Source organism: Numida meleagris, chromosome 1 (genome assembly GCF_002078875.1).
Source record: "Numida meleagris isolate 19003 breed g44 Domestic line chromosome 1, NumMel1.0, whole genome shotgun sequence".
NCBI classification, from domain to species: domain Eukaryota; kingdom Metazoa; phylum Chordata; class Aves; order Galliformes; family Numididae; genus Numida; species Numida meleagris.
In genome coordinates, this window is record NC_034409.1 from 97,654,661 (window position 1) to 97,679,480 (window position 24,820).

The 24,820-nt window shown below is 36.7% G+C and overlaps 1 protein-coding gene across 4 annotated transcripts in view; it reads right to left on the minus strand.

The window, feature by feature from the left end:
- The window catches only part of TMPRSS15 (transmembrane protease, serine 15), a 308,179-nt gene that overhangs the window by 164,948 nt on the left and 118,411 nt on the right, over nucleotides 1–24,820 (minus strand). Inside the window, exon 1 of one of the 4 annotated variants that reach the window (XR_002440702.1) lies at nucleotides 22,100–22,315. The exons of 1 other annotated variant lie outside the window; for it this stretch is intronic. The gene's annotated coding sequence lies outside the window, so the exon portion shown is untranslated. Of the gene's footprint in view, nucleotides 1–22,099; nucleotides 22,316–24,820 lie in introns of those variants that run through there. 2 more of the 4 variants (XR_002440700.1, XR_002440703.1) reach the window with 2 other exon arrangements.

Sequence of the window (24,820 nt, forward strand, 5' to 3'; positions counted from 1 at the left end):
AAACTCAAAAATCCAAGGAGAGACTCTGCAATCCCATTTAATGCAGCAGAAAAAAAAAAAGGTTATAATTACCAATTACACTTTCAAAATCGTTGACCAATGGAAAAGAAACTTTTATGTTGCCTTCAAGGGAAACTGAAAATCTCCCAAAATGAGAAACTGAATAAATATTACCTATTTAGAAACCAGCATTTCTGAAGCAGTTGGCTATACCCATTAAACATTTTGATGATCAAATTCTGCTGCAACTGAGCTTCATTTAATTTCATTATTTATAGTACTTTGATCTTATCAGTGTATTTTAGCTTCTAATGGCCCCATTTTACAGCATGATCTTGTAAAAACTAGATTTTATTGTAATCTGATGTATATACTAAGATTGTCCACTATATTATTGAACTGAAATACAGCACAAAACTCCTGGAGGATGGGACAAGAACTAAAATCACTGATTTTAGTTAACTGAATTTGCTGTTGGCCAAATAGAAGTGACCGCAATGGTTGTCTCATAGATACTTGAAGCAATTTCACTGTCCTTGAATTTGAAAGAATGTTTCCCACTCATTAAACATCAAGGTGTTAGTAACTCTGGCAAAAACAAAAAGAAAAATAGTAAGACTAATACAGAATGCAGTAACCTGTTAACTAGGATTCATAACAAAGTTTAAGGGGTTGAATATAGTTTGCTATGATCTACTGAAACTGTTCATTTTCTATTGCAAGTTCTTAGTCTGCAATGAAAGGTTTTGCATGTTAACGCATGAAAAGTAAGATCTCTCCCGGTCTTAATTTCAAAGCAAGCTAAATTTTCTGCTTAAGTTAGACGGTCTCTGCAGTGTGTGAAAACTGAAGAACAATAAGTATTGAACTTTAACAGTAAAGAACAATAGCAGTGTTCACCAAAGAGCCTTTAATCTGTTGTGTTGTCATATACTAAATGTTTTGGGGGCTGCCTGCATTGTAGTGGAGCACAGGTGCCATACATTGAGAATAGACATTTAAATACTTTGGTTCACCATCTTCCCTAGAAATCAAAGGAATTTTAAACTCCTCTGGTAAGGAAGGCATTTCTAAGAATGCTTTAATATTAAAAATTGCACATATATTTATATATTGCAAGAATGCGTAAAGAAATCCTTATGAAACTGGAAGAGATACTGACCTCAGTAAATAATAAATATATTCACTGTATTTTGGAGAGAAAAGTAACACGGGCCTGTTTCATCTTCAGAGGTTACAAAGGGATCATTTACAGTTAAGGGAACTGAGATCATTAAACAGTAATCTTTTATTTTAGGTAAAGAATGTGGTAGATTTCACCAGATCTATTGATAGTAAGATGAGTGGTTAAAGATAAATACACTTTCTTATTTACTTTCTCTGCTTGGTTTGAGAAAGGATACAACTTTTGTTTTGTCACAGACATATGCATTTTAGCTTTCTCATATAGCAAGTGACCTGTCCATGTAAATCTCACCTAACTGCAGTTTTTAAAAAGGGTATGAAAGAAAGAAAGAGTTATTGTAGAGCTGCTGATTTGTTTGAAAAGGAGACAAGCTTACATGAACAAGTGCTTAAGTGCATAAAATGACCAGGTCAACTTAGACAGGGTTAAGAGAAAAAGAATGCCCAGTCTATGCAACAGAAAGTGAGGGCACCACTACAAACCATAATATTTTCTTAGAAATAAATTAATTAAGCTCCCCTCTCATTTGTGCAATCACTTAGAAACAATGTTTTTGAACTTTCCCTGACATCAGGATAGATTTACACTACTTTTATAATCAGTATTAATTAAATTATATATTTAGTATTTTTAACAGTGGTAATTTGAAACAACCCCCATACAGTATGCTTTTGGGTTGAGAGTGACAAGATTAATTAACAAAGCACTCAGATATTTTATTTCATGTCAAAATATATAATTAAGGTGGCACAGAACAATATAATTTGTGACTTGAGATAACCTAAATGATTCTGATCTGCATAATTTAAATACAACAGTAGGCAATATCTCATTCTGCTAATACTTTGAGATTGTAGATGGTAGTACCTATTCATGTATTTTCATTAAAGACTTATTCATAATTTATAGTTCTGTTGGCTTGGGAAAATATTTACTGAAAGAAAAGTGTATTGTGGCTCCATGGTTAGGCTGATAGTATTAGGAGCCTTCAACAGTGGCTCAGGAAGTGTATTTGTGTTAAATCATAGGCTTACTAAAATGAAATACAGATTTTTTTTTCTTTTTTTTTTTTTTTGTGTTCAGCACACCATTAATTTGTTTGTTCTCAGCAAAATTAGTAGCAAGACCAGAGCTCTTGCTCTCTTCATCATTACTCAGAAGAGCACATCATTCAGTTTTGCAAATTTGCAATATTGAAAGCAGAGCCTGAAGAAAAAACAAAAAAACCATCTCAGAGGAATGCAGCATCCAAACAAGTATTGTTTCTGTCTTAGGTACTCTGCTTGCTGCTACTGTCCATGTAAAACACAGGAAGCATACAGAATACAGAACCACATCACATCTAGGAACTCCAACACTTCATACATTTTTCCCAATACAGATTCTTAAAAAGGAAATGTAAACATCTTGAAAAATCATTTAGCCACGTAGAAATTTATGAAGGGAGAGGTTTGGATGTGCTTTCCATGAGAGGCACATGTGCTGGGATAGGTGTACTGGGCTTTGAAATAAGCTGATTCAAAGCAAACCGATGCTCACTTCATTTCCAGTAGCAATTAGGCTTTATGTAAGGCAGGACAACCAAGCTGACACGCCTATGGAGTAGAGATTGTACTTGATATCATTCAATTTCTCAGAAAGCACTTTCTTAATTTTACCCACTGTTATAGGAATAATAGCCATATTTAGGAAGTGTGAAGATAGCAAGCCTGTCTTTCTCAGGATCTCTAAACTGTTAATGCTTCATGTAGAATGGACTTAAGAGGTACATTTTCTTCTTTTGAAATTGTGTATTTTCATCACTATTTAACTATGGTAAGACTACAATGGAATCCTTTCTTTAAAAACTTCACTGAGCTACTAAAGAAGGAATGAGGAACATTCATTGAGGATATTGACTATCTTTACATAAGAAATATAGAACAAAACATTTTACTTGAAGATACTCAGTAATCAATACATAATTTATTTTCAACAATTTTATTATTCCAAACAATAATACCTAAACAACACAGGGATACAGATAAGCTTTTTATTGGAAAGCTATAAGCCTTCTCATTAAACATACATCTTTGTATTGTAAATGTCACTCCCTCAAGCACTTCTTCAAATCAATATATTTTACACCCTGCTATCCTGCCTGTAGTATTGACTCCACTTCTCTTAGAACTATTGCATGCTATTGAAATCCTTCAGATCTCTCTAATATAATGAAAACTCTCAATGTGAATGAAGCATTATTTTTTTCTATCAAGTCAAAAAATCATATGGAAAATATGTGTATACTCTTTTGTGTAATTTCTCATTACAGTATTCACATTATGATAACAAAGTATGATTAATGGATGGTTATCCATTCCCACATGTACAAAAGTGATACTTTTGTATATATGCAAAGTGCCAAAAAGTTCTTCTCAAGATCTCAGTTGACACTTTTAAAGCACAATTTTATTAGAGACTGTATAGAGGAACTAAAGACACAAAAGTGTTTCCTATTAAGCTTAGTAAAATACCACTTTGAGCAAGTCATTAAACTATTGACTAGGTTTTTTGTTTTCTTCTTTAAGCTTTCTAATAACAATCTAATTGATTCCAGGAAGAGGTTTCCTTACTTAGTAAATGGTAACTCTACGATGTTTGTTTGAATAATACACATGTGATCTCCATAAATAAAAGATTTTTCCTTTAAGTACAGTTTTGTAAAATAAATATATAATCCAACTGTTTAAAAAACAAGAGATCTAAGTTCATAGCTAGGCTTTTGCTTCCATTTAGAGACTTTTAAAGCTATTAAAGTGAACGCATGGAAGCAACACGGTAGCATTCAGCTTGGAATCAGAATTTCTTTAAGGACAAAAAAGTTCTGTAGATATTTGGGAAAAAAAGTTTGTAACAAACATGATATGTACAGAAATGGTTGTGATTCATATTTCTGTCTTACGTTTCTTTCCTTGGGCATTGAGCAAAAAGCCCTTTCAAATCAATGTGTGTTTCAGTTGCACAGCGGGCAGATTCATGGAAGTGATTAAAGATCAAATCTCAAAGCACACAGACATGGTGTTGGCTACTCCAAGTAATCTCACAGAGCAGCTCAGTGGGAATACACGATAAAGCAGCTATTTATTATTCTTATTTCAGTAGCCTTGAGAGCCACCAGATGAAGATCAGAAGGAGCAGATATGAGCAGAGATGTAATAGAGATCTTCAGTACAGGGGCTACTGCAAGAAAAGCAGACAGAAGGTACCTTCTCTCAGGCAGAAGCCATACTTAACATCCATACTACTCCAACCCTGTCTTATTTCTTATTCATTTTAGGGACTCATTTAGAAGGATCAGATCTCCTATGGTAAGTAAATAGAATTTAAGATAGAGCTGTTTGGGGCCAGATTGAAGATATTCAGATATAAAATGCTAGGATTTTTGAAGCTATAGTTAGAGTGGAAACTTTTCTGCACCCTTAATTACATGGCTCTGAGCTCTGAAGAAGTATCAAAGTAATAATGGAAGAATTTTTCTGTATAGCTTCTTGAAGATCTCCTTCCCAAATCATTCTTTGTTTCTGATTGTGAGGTAGAACATGTGAGGGACTAAGAGCTGAGTCCTGAACTACAAGTATCAACCCTATGCCAAGAGCCTAGCCATTCATAATCACTGACGTATCTACTCCCACTTTTTAATTATTATTTTTTAAATATCTGCCACATATTTCCTGCAGCTTTCTCACACCATTATTTCTTTAAAATATTCAACAGTGCTGCACTGCACACTGCAGCACAAAAATGGAAGGATGAAAAGCACTACCAAGTCTACAGCTGCTGAAAGCAAACAAAATGCTTCAACAAGCAAGCTGTTCAGCAGCAGGAAAATACAAGCTCTCCATGTACTTGTTTCATGAGTACTGATAAAAAAGGAAGAATTGAAAGGGGGCAAAATGTGATGGTCAAGTATTATTAGCTTAAAATTAATCATTGTAGACAGGCTAAATAATGGAAACCTGGCGTGCTCGAAGAGAAACATAACAAAAAGTTCTGATTCCAGCACAGCAACAGACTGATTGCAGAGGATAGGAAGGCCTGAACTGTCAAATTCTGCATCGAAAGTCAAGAAGAATGAAAAAGAAGAGAGTGTTCTATCAGCAGAGTGAAGGTAATATCTAGCTGTGCTAGAGAAAGTACTTCTGCTAGGAGAAAAAATGAGACACAGCTATGTGTATGCTTATTACACCGACAAAAAAACCCAAACAAACCAGTGATTGTGCAGTTGGGAGAAAAATAACTTGAAAACATAAAAAAAAAATAAGATTTTTTTTGAGTATAATAGAAAACTGAAGATTGAAATAGAGTTGTTGGGGCAGTAGTAACAAAGACAACGCCACGCTTAAAAAACCATACACCCCTTTTCATCTCAATATATTTTTTCAGTCTCAAGGCTTTTATATAGAAAACCACATTAGATTGCTCATTTCTTACAGACAGTTTGGTCAGACTTGTTCCTTTCTTTTTTTTCTGCGTACATGGCAAATGCAGCAAAAGTACGTAGAATAGAATAGTTAGGTGGAATAGACTTTCAGAAATCATCTACTCCAAATTCCTGAGCACTTTAGGGCTAACAAAAAGTTAAAGCACACTCCAGGGCATCCTTCAAGACACTGCCTTTATCTGGTGCAGATCAGATGCCAGGCCTGCCTTGGCAGTGGCCATGCCAGGTTGACATGTGCACGCCTGAGAAGGCACAGCACAGCTCCACTGATCTGTCACATTTTGAACTCCCAGATGCTGCTCAGCCTCCCCATCCCATCCCAAACTTGGCCACCAGGCAGATCAGTTCATCTACCTGGGGACAGTAGTCCGTGACTTGGACACAGGTGTGAGTGCTCTCGCCCTCCATCTCAGTAGTGCCAGGCACACCACACAGCCTGAGCACTGGGTGGTCTGAAAGAATTTTTGAAAAATTTTTGTTTGTTGCAGGCAGAATTGTGGAGATGAGGCAGTATGCCTCCAATAACATTGCTTACATCTGGGATCAGCTAAAACTTAGAACGTCTGACCACACATCAAGTTTTATACAAGCTTTCAAGTAACTCATTTGAGTTAAAAGGTTTGTAGGTATGCATTTGAAAACCAAGAAATGAAGATATTGTTTAACTTGCTGATTTCATCTATTTTATAAAAATGATGGCGAATGATAATTCTTAACGCTTTTATTTGAACAAAATAAAATGGAAAGTTTATACTTTATTGTAAACAAACCGGTTAACTTTCAGAAGAAGAAAAAACGAAAAGTAGAAATTGGTCTAAAATACAAATTTAAGCCTCTGCCTTTTGCAGATGTTATCCAAGATTATAGTCCTGTTAAGCATAAAATCCATGGAAATAAGTGCTACAGCTGAGAATCATTTGCAGCCCTCTACCATCATGTTTACTGAAATAACTCAATGCCTTTTGTAAGTCACATGTACACAAATCCCAAAGTAGACCAGTGTTTCTGCAATTATGGCCAATGGTAAACATTCTGCAAAGATCCTGCCTAAAAATTATTTTCCTTGAGGTTTACAGGTGATTAGCTTTGAACTTTATTCTCCTACAGTGTTTAAAACTCAGTCTTGTAAACAGGATGAAAGCAAACTGCCTGAAAACTAAAAGCAGCCTTTACTGCCCTGAGACCTAATTAGGTATTAACAAGTACAAAATAGATCCAGTCAATAGGACACAGAAAAAAAAAGCTGGTTTGCATGACTAGTTAATTGATATACATGCCTCTACAACATTCACAGGCAGGGAAAGCAACCTTTTGTTGTGTTAGGTGTTCTTTGGGCTAGTCAAGTACATTATCTTGCTGTTTACAGGTAAACACTTCACCTTTTCTCCCTCAGCTAGCCTTCAAATCATGAATAGTTTTTGAAAGTAGAAAGAAAAATGCATGATAAGATTAATGGGCAATAGCTGCATATCATGTTTAAGAGAACAGCAAATGTTCAAAGGGCTGAACAGCGTTCCCTCCTGAATAAATATCTCTGATTACTATTTGCTGTGGTAGAGCAGCTATATAAAACATGATTAGGTCTGATGCTCTGTTGATGTATTGCAGGCTGAAGGAAAGTTAATGGTATAGTTAGCCTGGGCCTGCCTGCCTTTCTTTTCTCATTTTCTAAGCTGCAATGTGGCATAGCCTCTAGCCAATACAGCAGCTCCCAGCTGAGGATGCATTAAGCTGAACAGATGAATGGCAGCATTTTAAGGCAGATTTGATAACCTCAACATGCTTGTGGGTTTTAAAGAGTCCACATTAGATAAAAAGAACTACTGGACACTTGAGAGCTGACATGTTCTTCTAAAAAGAGAGGATGCTAAGAATTCAATTGGGCTATAGAGAATATTCTTTAAAAAGATCAAAAAAGGGCAAATGCAGTTTTTATTTTGTCAAAAAGAAAAAAAGACAAACAAACACAGAGCCATTCTAGTCAAGAAACACATGCAACTGAAAAGACATATTTGTATGATACTGCTTCAAACAAAATTAAATCATTCATAAAAGTTATTTCATAATTAATAACTAGTGACATCTAGAGATGCAACAGGAAATTAGGCTTCAGTCATTTAGAGTAAAATTTGTGCATTAAAGACTTTCATGAAATTGAGGAAAACTGACTCAGATTTATTTTCATATTGAGTGCATACATTTTTATTTCAGACTTAAAGAGAGAAAGGAAAACTTTATGAATGCACAAGAAAGTAGCACATCAGTCAATGCTGTATTTTCACATTGTGATTTCTAAGCTAAACTGAATAGTGGCATGCTCCAACCAGGGATTTTATCAAAAATCGCCGCTGATTGCATCCACTCTGCCTGAACAATCTTTGTTTATACAACTTACTTAAACACAGTATTTAATAAGTAAAAAATAATAATAATAAAAATCTAATGTATTGCAGAACACCCAGAGAAGCTGAGGCTAACTATGCTTGTAGCCAGTTAACTGCTCCAACACTAGAGAAAAAAGCAAGGGGTTTGGAAAAATGATGAGAGTTTGAGCTTAGTGTTTTAGCTGGCTGCAACAAGTGCCTGCGTGCACATTTTTGTTGAAAGACTGACTAATGGCACTATTCCATACTTGATCTGGGGGCATGAGATTTAGTTTGGGTAATCCAAACGTAAAATTAAAACACAAAGGGCTGCTGTAATTGAAAAAGTAATAGAATCAACAGCCTCTTCCTATTGCAAGATGTTTTCTCAGGGGTGAAAATGCTTCCAGTCAAAGTCCAGTAGAAAACAATAACAACAATAAAAAAACAAACAAACAAAAAAAAAACCAAATTGTAGTGTTTTCTGTATCTGTAGGAATACCATAGCTTCACATGCCTCAGGACAAAAAAGCAGATCTCTCATAACTCGAACCAACAGAGAACTACCAACAGTTGATGCTACCACATACATATGGATATGTATTCTTTTTCCACTTTTTATCTTACAGTTAATTTCCTCTCGTTTCAGAGGACAAGGCTGAGAACACAACATGTCCAGTGGTGCTAACTTTCAGTAAAGCATAAGGAGCACATGTGAGACATGGGGGAGCCCTCTCCATAAGGGCCATTCTTAGCCCTCTATGAAGGAAATCTCTCATGCAGAAGTTTCATAGAATCACAGTATCCTTAGAGTTGGAAGGAACCTTTAAAGGTCACCTAGTTCAACTCCCCTGCAATGAACAGGGACATCCACAGCTAGATCAGGATTCTAAGAACCCCCTCCAGTCTGACCTTGAAAGTCTCCAAGGACGGGGCATCCACCACATCTCTGGGCAACCTGTGCCAGTGCCTCAACATTCTTATCATAAAAAAAACTTCTTTATTATATCTAACTTAAATCTCCCCTCTTTTAGTTTGAAACGATTTCCCCTTGTCCTATCACAACTGACCCTGCTAAGGAGTCTGTCCCCTTGTTTTCTGTAGTTCCCCTTTAGATATGGAAAGGCCAGTATGACGTCACCTCAGAGCCTTCTCCGAGAAAATGAGGTACTCCCTGAAAATAGAACCACTAAAAATCTGTTTCATTTATGTTTGTTGTTGTTCTCAAAGGAAATTATAACAATAACAGATTTTTAAATTATTAATAAAATTAAATAATCAATAAGTTATTACCCTAGTTTGAAAAAAAAATATTGAGAAACGAAGGTAAATCAAATTGTGCTTTTTACATGCATTCAGAATCAGTTGAAGCATTTGTAGTAATGGCACTGAATAGCACAGGGAGGCATACCTCAAGCACTTTGATACTAAGAAATATAGTCAAGGTTTTAGTAGTTTACAATTTCATGCAGATTAGTTCTTTCTACTACAGGAATTAACTTTGCAATCATATCCTTTTGTCCCTACATATAAAAATTTGTGATTGATTTTGACAAAAAGAAATTTTACTCCACACCCTCCAAAAAGTCACATTATTTCAGATATGTAAAGTTAATATCAAACCCTGGCTCCTGCCTGACAATTTTGTCTTCAGAAATCAAGTCTTCTCAGAAACTCAACTGGAAGCACTCGTGTGACTCATGCAGCTATAAGCTTCCCAGCTTCAAAATCAGTTGTTCGCCTCTGTGCTTACTTAATACAGTCATCCTCAGAATTAGTTTTCTCTGTGACCCATAGAGGGGCAGACCGCTCTACTTATGCCATACCAGCCAGCACTCATCTAGGTTCACCAAATGCTCATGAACTCAAGTCCCAAATTAAGTCTGGGTTTTACAGCATCAGTTTCATATTCTCCTGCATGTATTTTACTGCAGGAACTGGCTACTAATCCAACTTGATGACTATTTAGTATGTTGCAGCTAGAGCTGATGCAGAACTTCTTCATCCCAATTGCTCAGACAAGCTCTGTATAACAACTCCTACTAATGTTATATATAATTTTGCGTTACACAAATTAAAAAGTCTACTTCTGAAAAACTTCAACGTAGTCCCATCTTCTTTATTCTTTTAAAGCAAAACTTGTAGAAAAAAATCATTATTGTGTAGAATATACTAAGCAAAATCATAAGAAGACTTGAGGCAGAGTTTATCCATCATCCAAATTTCTTATTGAAATATTATAAAGTTCTTCAGTGCAAAAAAAATACAAGGTCTGCATTACTGATTGTTGAGATCAAAGTAAATATGATTCTCACAGACATTTTATTTTAGATATATTCATAGGTGTGTTTAGAGTAAACCTTGGGCTATGTTTAAAGAGAACAGACATTTTTAAATCTTCAGCAGCTGTTACAGTTAAATGGTTTTTTTGATCTATTGCTGTATTTAGACCAGGATAGTTTATTACTCTCGATTTTTCACTTACAGCTGATAAATAGCAAATTTTCTTTCATCTTCCTTATTTCAAACATCAGCTTAAATGATACAAGTGCTGAAGAGTTGAAATTTATCAGATCATACGATTGCTTGAGCCTACACAATGTTGATTTTACAAACAATGTTGAAATGATAAAGGGCACGGTTCACTGTACAGTGCAGTGACAGAAACTGGCATTCATGTCAAATTTCCTGGAAGAATACAAAAGTTACAAGATTTTCACTTTGCTTTTCTGCACTGGTGAAGAATCTAGTCTAGCAAAATAGGCACAAGATAATGGTATTACAGTACACTTTCAGGGGGCATACTCAGGATGAAAATTAAAATATATTTCTCCTTTACAGCTAAGATTCCTTAACAACTTAAATCAGTTAAAACCGAGAAGTTTAAAAAGTTGTCACTTAGGAAATGCTAATATATGCATACACTCCATGCAGCTAAGACGCTTAAGTTTTTTTTTTTATTCGAAGCAGTTTTATTTTCAGGGTCTCTTCTTTCCATAGAGTTAATTCTCAAAGCATCTTACGTTTTAATGAAACTCCTGTCCAGTTAAAGTTATGTTAACCTTGTTGAGTTGCCTACAAACAAGAACTGTCTTCTTTTCTATGTGTGTAACTGAGTGCTGGCACAAGTTGCCCAGGGAGGTGGTAGAATCTTCATCCCTGGGGCTCTTCAAATGCCATCAGGACTTAATCCTGGTCAACCTGCTTTAGATGGGTGTGATGTAGCTGGGTATTTGGACCACATGACCTCCAGAGGTCCCTTCCAGATTCAACCCTTCTGGTAAAAATCTGGTGCAGATTTTTACAAGCGTGGCATGTAGGCTCTTATTCATTGCTGATAAAAATACATAGCTAATCGTGGTGACTATGTTGGAAAAGGATTTTGTAGCTGAGAATTTGCTCTATAAAAAACTGTTATTGTGCTCTTTGTGTCTGCTGTATTTTCCATAGAAATATGGGCACTAATACATTCCCATTACCATGGAAATAGGAGGCATTTCTTTCAGTAAAATTGATGTACTTCATTTCAAGAAAAATATATGGGCACTCTAAAAGGAACAGATGACATCCAGAGGGACATTAATAGCTGAGCCCATGTAAAGTTCAACAAGGCCAAGTGTAGGGTCTTGAAGCTGGGTCAGGGCAATTCCAAGCACAAACACAGACAGGGTGGAGACTGGATTGAGAGTAGGCTTGAAGAGAAGAGCTTGGTCATCCTGGTTGATAGAAAAGTCAACATGACCTGGCAATGTGCCCTTGCAGCCCCTGGAAGGCCAACAGTATCCTGGGCTGCATCAAAAGAGTAGTGGCCAGTAGGGTGAGAGAGGTGGTTATATCCCTGCCAATGGTTTACGGGCTGGTTTAGCCCGGTTCCATGACTAGTGGGGCAGAGGGACCCACGGGCCCACGCCCCAGGAAAGGGAAAAGGGAAAAAAGGGTAGGGAGATGGGCCTAAGAACAAAGCAGCAGCAACGATCTGAGAAGAAACAAACTAATTTACTAAATAAGATACCGGAATGCAAAATGACACAATATAATACAATATATTTACAATTTAAGCTAATAAATCCAATAAAATGAGAGAGAGTATCCAAAATTATGGTAGGCCTTACTCTAATAGCTACGGTGAGATGGCTGGGGATCGAGACGCTGCCGGGACGAGAGACAGGACAAGAAGAGAGACAGGTCTCATGATATGCGAGCTTTTATCTTTCCCTCTGACCAGAACACGGTAACAAGGCAGTAAAGCCCCCTGGGGAATGTAGTAGTTCTTCTCTTCTGAGAACCAGGTACATACACTACACGATGTGGAATACCAATAACCAAAAATCATAAAACCATGACAATCCCTCTAATCTGTTCTTGTGAGGCCCCATCTGGAGTACTGTGTCCAGGCCTGGGGCCCTCAAGAAACACATGAAGCAGTTGGAGATGGTATAAGGGAGATTTATTTTATATATTAGGAAAAAATCATTTACTCAGCATGGTGAGGCACTAGAAAAGGATGCTCAAGTTTGCAGATACTCCTTCCTTGGAAGTGTTGAAGGTCAGGTTGGATGGGGCTTTGGGCAACCTGGTCTAGCGAGAGGTGTCTCTGCCCATGCCAGCAGATAGGAACGAGGTATCTTTAAGGTACCTTCCAACTCAAACCACTACATGTTTCTATGTCTCTCTTAGTTGTCACACATTCCCTTACAGAGACAGTGCAGATCCTTGAATACCAGACTAAGATGCATAGCAATAAGTTGATCATATCTTCTGTGAATCTCCATGAAATTGTCTCCTGATAGCTTTAGAACTGATAAGAAACTGTATCCCCAGGAACGGGGGCATAATTTTCTGTAGAGATGCTATGAATTTTTCATCTTTGAATTATGTACTCCTCCTTTGTAAATTGTCAGCGTAGAGTTAGAAAATTGATAGCAGAAAGAAAGGGGGTACCTTGGCTTTACCTGAGCAAAATAATGATTAAGTAATGATGAATAAAAATTCACCAGAAACTATCACCATACAAATTAAGGGAGCTGATCTACTCTGATTTTCAGTCTTTTACAAGAAGTTTCAGGCTGTTGCAACAGCATAGAAAAATTAGGCAGTTGCAAAAAACTAGACAAAACTAATGGCATGCAATGACGTGCACAGATATTAGATAAACTGCTAATTTTACGCTATTTGGGCTAGATCTGTGTAGCAACATACCTGATGCAAAGGACCCATCACTCAAACAGTTGTGGACTCCAGGCGACACTTCAGACTAACTGTAGCATGGTCCTGCGGTCCACATGTCCCTTAGAGTCTGAAGTGAGTTCAGTACATCTTTCTGTCTAGTTTCATCTGAAAAGAATCCTGTTCAAACACCCCGAGCATACTATGCAAGACAAACCAAAGCACCTGTAAACGTGAGTGCAATCTCAGGTGAGTAGACCCTACAGGGTGTGTGGAACAGTTCTGTAAGGCACAGATGTGAAGAAAAGTCTAAAGCAGTTTAAATTGGAAGTAATAGGGATAAAAATGAGGAAAAGTGGTAAAAAACAGGGAGAAAGAAATTCAGAACCAAAAATGTAAGGAAGCTGCTGACATTGGTTTGAGTGTTTAGAAAAACAAAAAGAATTAAAATAGTTGTTCTGACAGAGCAACAGGATTAACTTGGCAACTGCTGACAAACGTAAGAGAATTTAAAGCATTAATCCACATATCACAGCTACAAATTCTACAGAACTGCATGCCTTTACTCATTTGCATAGAATTCCTTCATTCGCTTTAGTAACCAGTGTCAGTACTTCTACCTTGAACCACAACTGATAGCAGAGACTTTGGATTATATTTTTTGATGTCCTAGGTGTCATAAAATAGCAAATGCTTTCTATAACACTGAAATAGCCTGCTTTTTTTTTTTTTTTTTTTTTTTTTTTTGCACTACTAAGAGCAATGCACTGCAGTAAGCAACACACTATCAGAAGCATTATTAGCGGCCAATTCTAGACCTGTTTGCAGGTCCTGTTCCTGTCTGCAGACAAAATTACTGGTTGTAGCCTACAATAACATGGAAATACGGATAGATTGCTGAAGATCTTGTTGCTGTCTTTGAAGCTATTGCCACCCCACTGAGTGGCTCATGGAGAGCTGGTCTAACGGAAACTTTTTTTTGAAAGTAAGGATGGCAGAGGATGGATAATAATCATCTGAAGACATTGCTGCTATGAAACCAAAGTATTTTGATAAGCTACTCCAAAGACCCTACAGTAATATTTGTATATAGCTATATGCCTCTGTTTTGGCATGTCTTAAATGCATTCCTTACACAGCTATATGCACCATATAGCTATTCTTACCAGAAAAGGAAAAGACAACGTAGCCAAACCAATTAAGTTCCAAGAGGAAAATAATTATACTCTTGAGCATTTTTTTTTTTTAATTTTAATTAAGGCAGCTTACTAAGTACATACAATATATTAATGAACTTTTATTATGGGCATAATTCCTTATGAGAATAATCCTACATTAGCAGATCCATGTGTTAAGAGTGATGGAATTCAGCTGATATAAATCTAAAGGAGAAAATTAAAATCTGTTTAATAAATAGCTATTAATTCTGCTTTCCAGACTGTTTAGTCCTTATTCATCCAGTAAGTCATTGATTTCTATAGAAGATATAATACAGAAAAATTACTGTATTTCTTCTTACTCCTTAGAAATATTGTTGTTTTCTAGAAAGCATTTTATTTTATTTTTCAAATTGGGAAATCTTTGTATGCATCTTTCCACTTTCTGAGTTGCTCCTAAACAAGAGATTTGTGATTACAGCTTCCCTCATCTTCTATGCCTCCCCAAATCCACTTTTCACTTGGGGAAAAAAAAAACCAAAAAAAAAAAAACCAAAAAAACATTTGCCTCCAGGCTACCAGATTTGTGACAATGCATAATTTGAAAATTATAACATGCAACTTGAAATGCAAATTCTCGGTTCCATTTATGGCTCTGCTGTATAATTCTTTTGTGGATCTGACTGTGCCTAGGAGTCATCCAATACCCCGATCAATGAAAAATAGAGAATGGTTAAAGGTCTGAGTGCAAAACAAGTATACAAACTGCTGGCATGTAGGTGACAGCTTCAAGAAGAGTCTCTACCTCTTTGCCCAATACAGAAACTAGAGCAAAAAGGATAAAACTCAGAGGCCTTGAACAGGACTGGCTGAACACTACTATATAAGGAAGTATTGATTTCATCATTGTTATTAAGAGGTCACAGGCTTTGAATTGATTTGACCTGGGCTACTGTCAGTACGAACAGGGCTGAGCTGGGTTTCACAGGTGCCCCATGGCCAAGTCCTCACTGCCCAGCCTGGCTGAGTTTCAGCTCTGGGAGTGCCATGGGGGGAAGGGCTGGCAGCCCCAGGCCATCTCTGCAGAGGACACAGCCATGAGAGCAGAGGGCTGCCGGGCAGCTTTCACCCAGCCCTGGGAAGAGAGGAAGGCAGCAAGCCAGGATGGGGTGAAGTAACAATAGCTCCAAGGAGGCCCAGAACAAAGAAGAAAAAAAAAAAAGCAGCAACATCATGTTTCTCCTGCCACCCTCAAATTGAGCATTCTCTTCCTCCTAGTGAGAACTTCAGGATTCCGGAGAGGTCATTTCAACTTTCCCCTCCCTGTTTTTGCCAAAAGAGGACTGTAGTGTCACCTTTAGGGCCCAGAAGAACAGTGATAGATTGATAAGAACACTAGAATAAAGGGATACATAGGAATAGATTTTGTGCAAAAGTTTTAGACATAATTAAAGAAGTTTTCCTGCAGTTATTATTTAATTTGGTCTAGTAAGTTTGTTAAGATTAATTGTACTAAGAATAAGCTCCTAAACTCTGTTTCCTGCCATGCATACCTCAACTGAGTTTAACAAGAATTCTGAAAAATAATTTTATAACTTTAGACCTTCTTGCACAATGTAAAATGCAACTGTTACCAGATTTAAGGATGCCAAGGTGCTTACAAGAAAAAAAATGAGTACATGAAGAAATCCAGTGAAAGCTTCGAGGACTGCCTGCACTGAAACTTTTGTAGATAGATGCTGTTTCTTCATCTACAAGTTCTGCTTGGTCCAGATTGTGAAAAATGCAGGGGAAAAAAACAACCAATCAACCAAACCTTAAAACAACAACAACAACCACCAGCTTTCCATCTAGAATTACAAACCTAGCAGTTTGGTGCTGAAGAAACAAGGTTAGTTTTACAACAAATCAAAGGTACTTCATTAGTCGCTATTTTATGAGGTTGCCAAAGCAAATTTTACCATACAATTTTAAACATCATTAACTTTGTGACCTCTGCATTAATGTGTTAATACACAACTCAGACAACATTAGTGAGCTGAGCAGCTCCTACTGTAGAAGTATATCTTCCCTTTCCCTTCCCCCAAGTCATTATAAGAACGCACAGAGGTAAATAGGATTCATGCAAAATGAAGTTTACCTCTGATTTATTCCTGAGTTTTAATGTTTCCTTTATGCTATAAAAAGGATATACGAATTGGCTCATGCTCCTAGTTCTGAAACATAATAGTACATCTAAAGAGAAGGTAATGGAGCCACAGGGAATTATTCTTCGTTTATGAACATAAACACTTAAGCATACAGCTACTATATATTCAAGTGCTTTAAAGTAAAACATTTAGTAAGAAATTGTGCACTTTGATTGTAATATTCTGGCAGAAGTACTAATTTTACAACCTAAATTATATGCCAATGTCACTGCAAGAAAAAAATAATTAGAAGAAAAGGTTACTCTAATACTGATAGATCTGCACCTATTATTTTACACTGCTAGCCAACTGCAATTTTAAAGAAAACTAGAGAATGAGAGGCAAGTATAAGTGTTGATGGCATGTTGCCTTGTGATTCACTTTTAGGGTTACAGCTTTTTAGCTTACCATGAAAAGGAATGAGTAATTTGGCTCATGCATGAAGGAGTTTATCATGTCATTTAAAACTTCTCATGTGCTTTGAGTAGCCATGTGTCATACAAATGTCTTTAAGCCATTTTTGGCTAAGTCACATAGCTTGGATGATTGTCTTCCAACATTATGACAGTTTATTCTAACTTCAGTTCAGCATCCTTGTAGTAACAAATGAACAGAAGAAAACTTGCAAATCAGAACCTTCTGCTTATCTTGCCAAGTGATTTTGAAAGGGCAGAAAAGGAGAAAAAATCAATATACAATTTGAATTTTGCCCTTTTTGCCTCAGAACAGAAATTAGTAAGAAAGACATATCTTGTTCATGCAAATTTATTTAATTTAATCTCTTAGATTCATTTTGCAAAGCTGATGACTTTTAAAAGGATATTTTAAAAGAGGGTAGGGGAGGAACAGACAATACAAGTAGAAGATCTTTCCATTCTATAAGAAAAGCAGGGACATTTTAATTTTTCTTCATATTAGCAATATATAGTTTTTCTCATGCATTTCAGTGTATTTATTTTTAGCATTTGAAAATTTCTAGCATGAGATTATTGTAATGAAAACAGTAATATTTTAAAATGCTACTGTAGTAGAAGTACTAATGCTACCATTGATTCAAACTGTAAATAAGTCAATGCAAAGTGTACTACAGAATGCATTACAGCAGATGGGACTTTCATCATCTCAGAAGCAGTAGTGTAGCACTTTGGTGGTTTGTGATCTTTTTTTTTACTTTTTTTCTTTTGTGATTTTTTTTTTTTTTTACTTTTCCCAGTACAACAACTCTCTCTTTAGGAACCGTTATCATTAGCTATAAGGAAGAGATTTTATTGTATATGATCAGAGATCAAATGTAATCACAGAGTTCAGATCAAAGACTACTCGAGTTCTCCTCTAGCTCTCCTCACTCTATGCTCTCCTTTTGTTTTTGAAAGAATCTTTAGCACATTGGCTAAAGCTTAATGATATGACCCCTAATATGAAGGAAACATTTAAAAATGACAATGTAATTGTAACGTTATACAATAGAGAAGAAGAAATAATTAAGATCATTGTAGAATATAAGACTGTTGCACGTGTTCCACTGTCAAACATTTTCAATCATACCAGCTCTCCAAAGAGCCTTTTGTTCAATGAAAACCAAACAAATTCAGGGAAACTGTTAGATTAACAAGTGTGTTTTTCTTCCTTTTGAATAACCTGCCTGATAGATTACAAAAGTATCAACCTAAAATGACTACAGAACACAAAGTAACAATTCCACAGCTATTGACTCCAGAAATTGCAGAACGGAAATTTGCTAGTAATCATACCTAGTTGGACTCGATGATCCTTATGAGTCCTTTCCAACTTGAGATATCCTATGATTTGCTAATCTGAAACCAATCACTGAGGTTTATGACCAAGCACTCAACTCTTCTGATCATGCACTGAATCAGCCTGGGTTTCATTTCTGACTGAGTCCATGTTGCTTCTTTGTCATCTAATGTTTTTGTCACTGGAAAATTTCCATGGTACGCAGTGGAAAACACGATTGAGACTTGCCATTATACTTCATGGGGATTTTCTTCATAACTTTGATTCAAACTGCAATATCATTTGTCAGGAAACTAACAAGTCAAAACCACTTTTTGGGCTTAGTAATACTTGCATTTTTGTTGGCTTCTATAGAAAGGAAAAAAAATGTAAAAAAATTTCTTGGTAAATATGGCCATAATCCCTTACTAAAGAAATAAAGTGTTGGAATATTATATTTTGAGGGGTTTGAGTATTTGAGTAAAACTTTACCATTTTCAAACCATGGGGTGGAATAGTAAACAGAAGTTGTCTATCAGCCTTTACAAGTTCATAGGTGATGAAGCTATACATCTGAAATATAATCTCCCTGGAAAAGAGGTAGCTCATACAGTGCTAACCACTCTCCTATCCCCAACAAAAAAAAAAAAAAATCCACACCAAGAACAACAGCCACGTGCACACACACCATCACAAATTAGATTCCCCAGAACAACAAACCTCACACGAATCCACTAATCCAAACTAATCCACCTTCACAAACCCAACACAATCTAGTTGATGTCTCCTCGTGGATGGAGACAGATTTCCTTAGAAAACTGTGGTACCTAATAAATAAGAAATTAATTCTGTGAAAGTTTTGATACCTGGACAGTTTTGTCCACTTGGATGAGCCTGCTAATCCGCAGAATGCTCTACTTATCACTGAGCATTTGTGAGAACAGCCATAAATTTCTTCCCCCTCTCCTAAATTACAGCTAATCAGATTTTTCTCTGAAGTGCTCAAGAGCTAGAGAACAACCACCCACAGTCTGATATGAAGAAGATGACAAGGCAGAGAAGACAGACAAGAAAAAAATGAATTCCATTAAAGTAGAAAACCTGTAAAACAGATTTCCATCCTCATCTGTGTGTGTGTATTTTTAGTTCTCTGCCTCATGAGAGCAGTTAGTCTGGCCATGGATAACCCTCAATATTATTGCCCACATAAAGAGTTTTCTTGTTGATCATCTAAGCAATTTATTTTCTGGAATGAATATGTAGCAAATTAAAATATAACTAGAGATGGGTCTTACACTGCAGGATTTGAATACATCACTCAAGAAATACATTGCCCTAAAGCAATATTTTGAACTCCTATGGAATTAACGTGTACACATTCACTGCAAGCTAAAAGAACTACACCAGTATTTGAGGTTTAGAGCAGAGAAGAAAATTAAGCTGACACCACTGCCTTCAGCGTTTTTCCTTTTTTGAATACCAATGAATGCACTCCTGGATTCTTATTATTCCCTTGGCAGGACTTCCACTACCATTTACACATGAGTAATTTCTTTTTATGGACCCAATATCATTTTGTTCAAAACACATTTATCATAACAGAATGTGATACAGTAGGAGTAAACAGCAAGTGCTTCTCATCAGCATTGTCTTTGTGAAACAACTACACATGAATAACGGCTAGTACGTGAACCAGAAAAAGCTTGCCTTACAATATCCTGCAGTTGCCAGGGGCTTGCCCATAATTACCTTACTTGCTCACACAGTCAAGTAAGGTGTGCACTGTGTCTTGTAAAGCACATGCTGAAAGTGCAAAGTGAACTAAAATCAGTAACTGAGATATAATTATAACTGTTATCTCTCTACTATGAGTAATACAACGCTTAAGGCTCTAGATCTTATTAACTCAGAGACAAATTATTCTCCTTCATAAATCAGAACTTCTGGGCTGAGCTGTATACAATTCCCTAATTAAATATGCATGTCTGCACAAGTGTGCATATCCTTATACTTTACCACAATATTTTGTCAAGACAGATTTGAACTTGATCTCAACCATTCAACCAGAACTAAGTCCATCTTTGCACAGTGGTGCAAATGCCCAGGGGAGAGAAGGAAATAAAAAATAGTAGCAAGGACATAAAGGACCAGACACAGACCTCCCCTCTGCCCCCCAACATCACAGACATAAACTAGTATGTTTAAATGTTTTCTAATAGAAATATAACAAAAATCCTGTAGAAAGTCAAGTAAACAGTGTAACCACAACCTCACTGTAGACTATAGGCCATCTTAGAAAAGGTTTATCAGCCAGAAGTGCCACCCTTGTTCCTCAGGTGGCTTGTGGCACAGGGTTAGTTTATTCTTGTGTTACAAGAACTCCTCACTCTGCTTTTGCTTCTTTAACAATTATCAACCAAGCTGGCATAACCAGAGATAGGATGAAGCACAGAAACAGCAGAAGGAAAAATAAGGAATAAAAAACAATGAATAAACTACATTCATGAAGGGCCTATAAGGCACTTCTCATGATGCCATTATCTCAGAACTCAGATTTCCTAGAAGACAACTGATTATTGCTTAAACTTACTTGGTTATCAGGAAACGTTAAGAGATAAAGGGTTTCGAGCTTCATACAGAAAATATGTATGATTCTAGATACATAGATTTATAAAGCATCGATCAACAGAAGGCTCAAAGCCAGTTATTTTCTTCTGTGTGGAGTGTGGGTCTATGGGAATTGCGTATGGGAGAGGAAATAAAAGCAACAACAAAACCTCTAAAACAATAAGGAAAGTAGCCACAGATATATTTAAAATAGTAAATATCAGAATGTGAAAGATTTGCCCAGGGAACATAGCAGGCACATTATAAATTCAGGTGAGATAACAGCTTATTTTACTCCTATGAAAGTATCCCATATTCAGATTCTAAAAACATTACTGAGTCATGGAGAAGAGAGAACTCATGTAAGAGATCTGGGAAGAGACAAGGGAAAAAAAACCTAGATAGATCTTTTTTAGTAAACATTACTACTGCTATAGCAGCTGAGGGCCAGTATCCAGCATGAACTGCCTTGCACCATGCACTATAAACAACAAGTTTTCTAAAAACACCCACCACCACAAAAAAAAAAAAAAAAGAAAGAAGGAAAGAAGGAAGGAAGGACAGAAAGAAGGAAGGAAGGACAGAGAGAAAGAAAAGAGAGAGAGAGGGAAAGAAAAGAGAGAGAGAGGGAAAGAAAAGAGAGAGAGAGGGAAAGAAAAGAGAGAGAGAGGGAAAGAAAAGAGAGGGAGGGGGAAAGAAAAGAGAGGGAGGGGGAAAGAAAAGAGAGGGAGGGGGAAAGAAAAGAGAGGGAGGGGGAAAGAAAAGGAAAATCCCACAGCTTTCAAATTCAAATGTAAAGACTAAAAATGCATGTGTATTTCCTTTGGTTTATAAAGTTTTGGGGAATTAAGAGAGTAAAAAAAGAAAAAAAAAAAGGAAAAAAGAAAGATTAGCAGTGACTCAGAAGGGCGTCTGCAAAGATTTCCTGTTACTACCTGAAACTGCATTCACCAACAACTCTGTAAGAGCATTAATTTACTTTTAAATACATTATTTTTCTATATTTGGCTCTTCTCTTTTTCTTATAAGAACACCTGAAAGAGCTCAGATTTATTCAGAGAGAAAACAATGACTTAATGCACATAATACTTGTAACTCCAAGCACACAACTCGGTGTGCTCTTCTACTATTTTATTTTTCTACTACCAGGTTTTTCTACTATTCCTCAGTGGAAAGACAGTCCCTACCAACCTGCTCTCAACAGGCCTAGTACTTACCTAAGCAGCAGTGAATAAAGATCACCGAGTACCAGTTCCACTGATGTTGCAGCTGATGAAGTCAGCTGTAATATTTCTAAGCCCTACCCATGACCTATCTAGGCTAACACAGGCTTGCAACTTAACATGAGATCATCTGTAGACTTTATCATCACCAGGTATTATGTTGGTAGCTACAGAGGTGGAGAGCTTTTGTTTACACATATGGTTTCTCTATTCTGGAAGTTTTCCTATTCAAGTATACTATTAGCTTGTTAAACTACTGTTGATATGAAAAACGTAACACAGAACCAGAATGCACCTGGAACAGGCAGCAGAGCACTAACACTCTACAAGTTGGTAGCACCCCGAAACATCCAAAGAGAGTCAGACAGTCATAGAGAGTTGAACCACCATCAAGATACTTTCTTCCCGTCAAGAAAAACAGCACTTGGGCAGGAACCTGTCTGATTTAGATAAACTGGAAAAAGCTGCATTAACGTGACCTATCAAACTTAATAGCTTATGTTTTACTGTACTTGTATAAAAAAAGGTGTTCAGTAGCAAAGATCTCCCACTGTACTTGCCTGTCCTCTATAGTCATTTAGATACCATAAAACAGCTTTTGTTCTAATATTTCTAAGTAGGCGGACAAGAATATCCTTCCAGCTTTCTCTACCAGATACAATGTTTGCTTTTCCTTCCCAATCAATATTTTGTACTTTCATGCAGTTTTCCATATCTCAGCTTTATGAAAGTGTGTCATCTGAACTGCTATAGTGCTACTATCACAGTTAAAAACTCTAAAGACAGAGAGTAAGTACATTATGTAACTTCATTAAAGCTGGTAGGGTCAAACCAAGCATATAGGTTGGAGAGGTTTGTTTGTTTGCTTGTTTTTCCAAAAAACAAATACTGTAATCACAACTACTTTGTGTTTCATGACATCAATGATATATGTTTGTAGACAGATGCGTGTGAATGGTTTGGCTCCCTTCCTCCCACCCATCCAAATATGCTACAGAGCTTCCCCCACACTGTGGGCATGTGTTTGCAAGGAAACAGTGGAGAGAAAAGAATCAGGGCTTCCAGCTGATCTTTGTACTGTGTGAATGTGCTCTCAACCAAAACCAACCAACCAACCAACCAAACAAACCACCTCTCACACAGACTATTAGAAGTGGGAGGCGCACTGAGAAGGAGCTGCCTCTGACTGCTAACCAGTACTCAGCAGAGCCCAGAGGAGCATATACCACAAGATCAGACACAAACATAAATTTGGTATGTCTGTTGCAATCCAGGAAAGAGCTCTAGATCAAAGGAGAAGAAAAAGTCACCCAGACACTTTACATGAACCTTGCAGTTTCAGTCACTTTGGAAGAAAAAAAAAGCTTTCATGACAATATAGAAGAAGAATTATTGTGACCAAGCCTGATTATTCCCTGAAAGCAAAGTGTGATTTTTCTCTCAAGTAGCAGCTCAAACAGTTGACACACTCTCTCTCCTTAACTAGAAGCATCTTCTTTCTCTGCTAGTTTGTAACATTAGCTACCATTTTACATCAACTATATATTTCCCCTAAATCAATCACAAGTGAAGGGATAGTGGGCAGGCACCACAGAAAAAGTTAAAGAGCAAACCCTACAATAAACCCTTGAGACGGAGTATTTTTGCTTTGAAGTCCTTGAGAATAAACTGCGTGCTGTAGGAAGTCCTAACATCCAGCATATCCCAACATATGATTGACTGATGTCATCTTCAGAAAGAGAAGAAGAATCATCTAGAAAGATATAATGACAATCCTCTCATACCTCTGAGAGATTAGACAGGATTGATCCAGTCTCTTTCACTTGCTGAAATCAGAACTGTTTCTGATGCATTAATCATGGTCCTGCTGGGCGCCAGAAGAGAGGCATTTGGAAAGGGAGAAATCTGAGTGAGAATAGGTAGGGCAAAGGACTCTAGCAAAAGCTGATATTCTTGGAGAAATTATTTTAGCAGCTGGGTGTCTGGAACAAGAGACATTGAGCAAAGGGAAAAAGGAAACCACAGAATCATGCGATGCACCACAAAGAAATATTTTCTTCTATTTGAAGGATTATTTCAACCATCACAGAATGACCTGAATGACCAACTGCCATCAGTACTCTTAAAATAAGAAAGGGATAGCATCATTGTTCAGCCAAGTTGCTAAAGCTATTTATCCTTATTTATCCACCAAAAAAGTGAAAGACAAAAACAGTTATATGGAGTTTGGGAAAAATATAAGTTTACCTGCATCTATGCATTAAATCACATTTAAGTGAGCAATAGAATGCTACTGCTGGCAGTGGGTGCTCATCATTCACTGATCAGTATCAAGTAGCTATCAGTCTTTCAATCAAACATTTAAAGAACTTGAGGGGAAAAAAGTCAGCTTTTAGACACAAATAACACTGATATCACCATGGCAACCAAATCTTTCATGTGTGATGCTGAAGAATGAGTTACTGACAATCACTTGAAAGCTACTATCACTATGTTAGATCATAAATTTGCTCTTTATTAGTCAAACAGTAGCCAGATAAGTCAGAAGTGATTACTAAATAGTGTATCAAAGTTTGTATTAAACAATGTAAAAAAAGTTTCAAGATTTGATCTTTATATCATTGCTATCTTAGCAATTGGAGTGGCAACAGTAAGCAGTAACTGTTTGCATCAGCACAGTGGGAGATCATTTTCTAATTGGAAGTGTTAACGAGA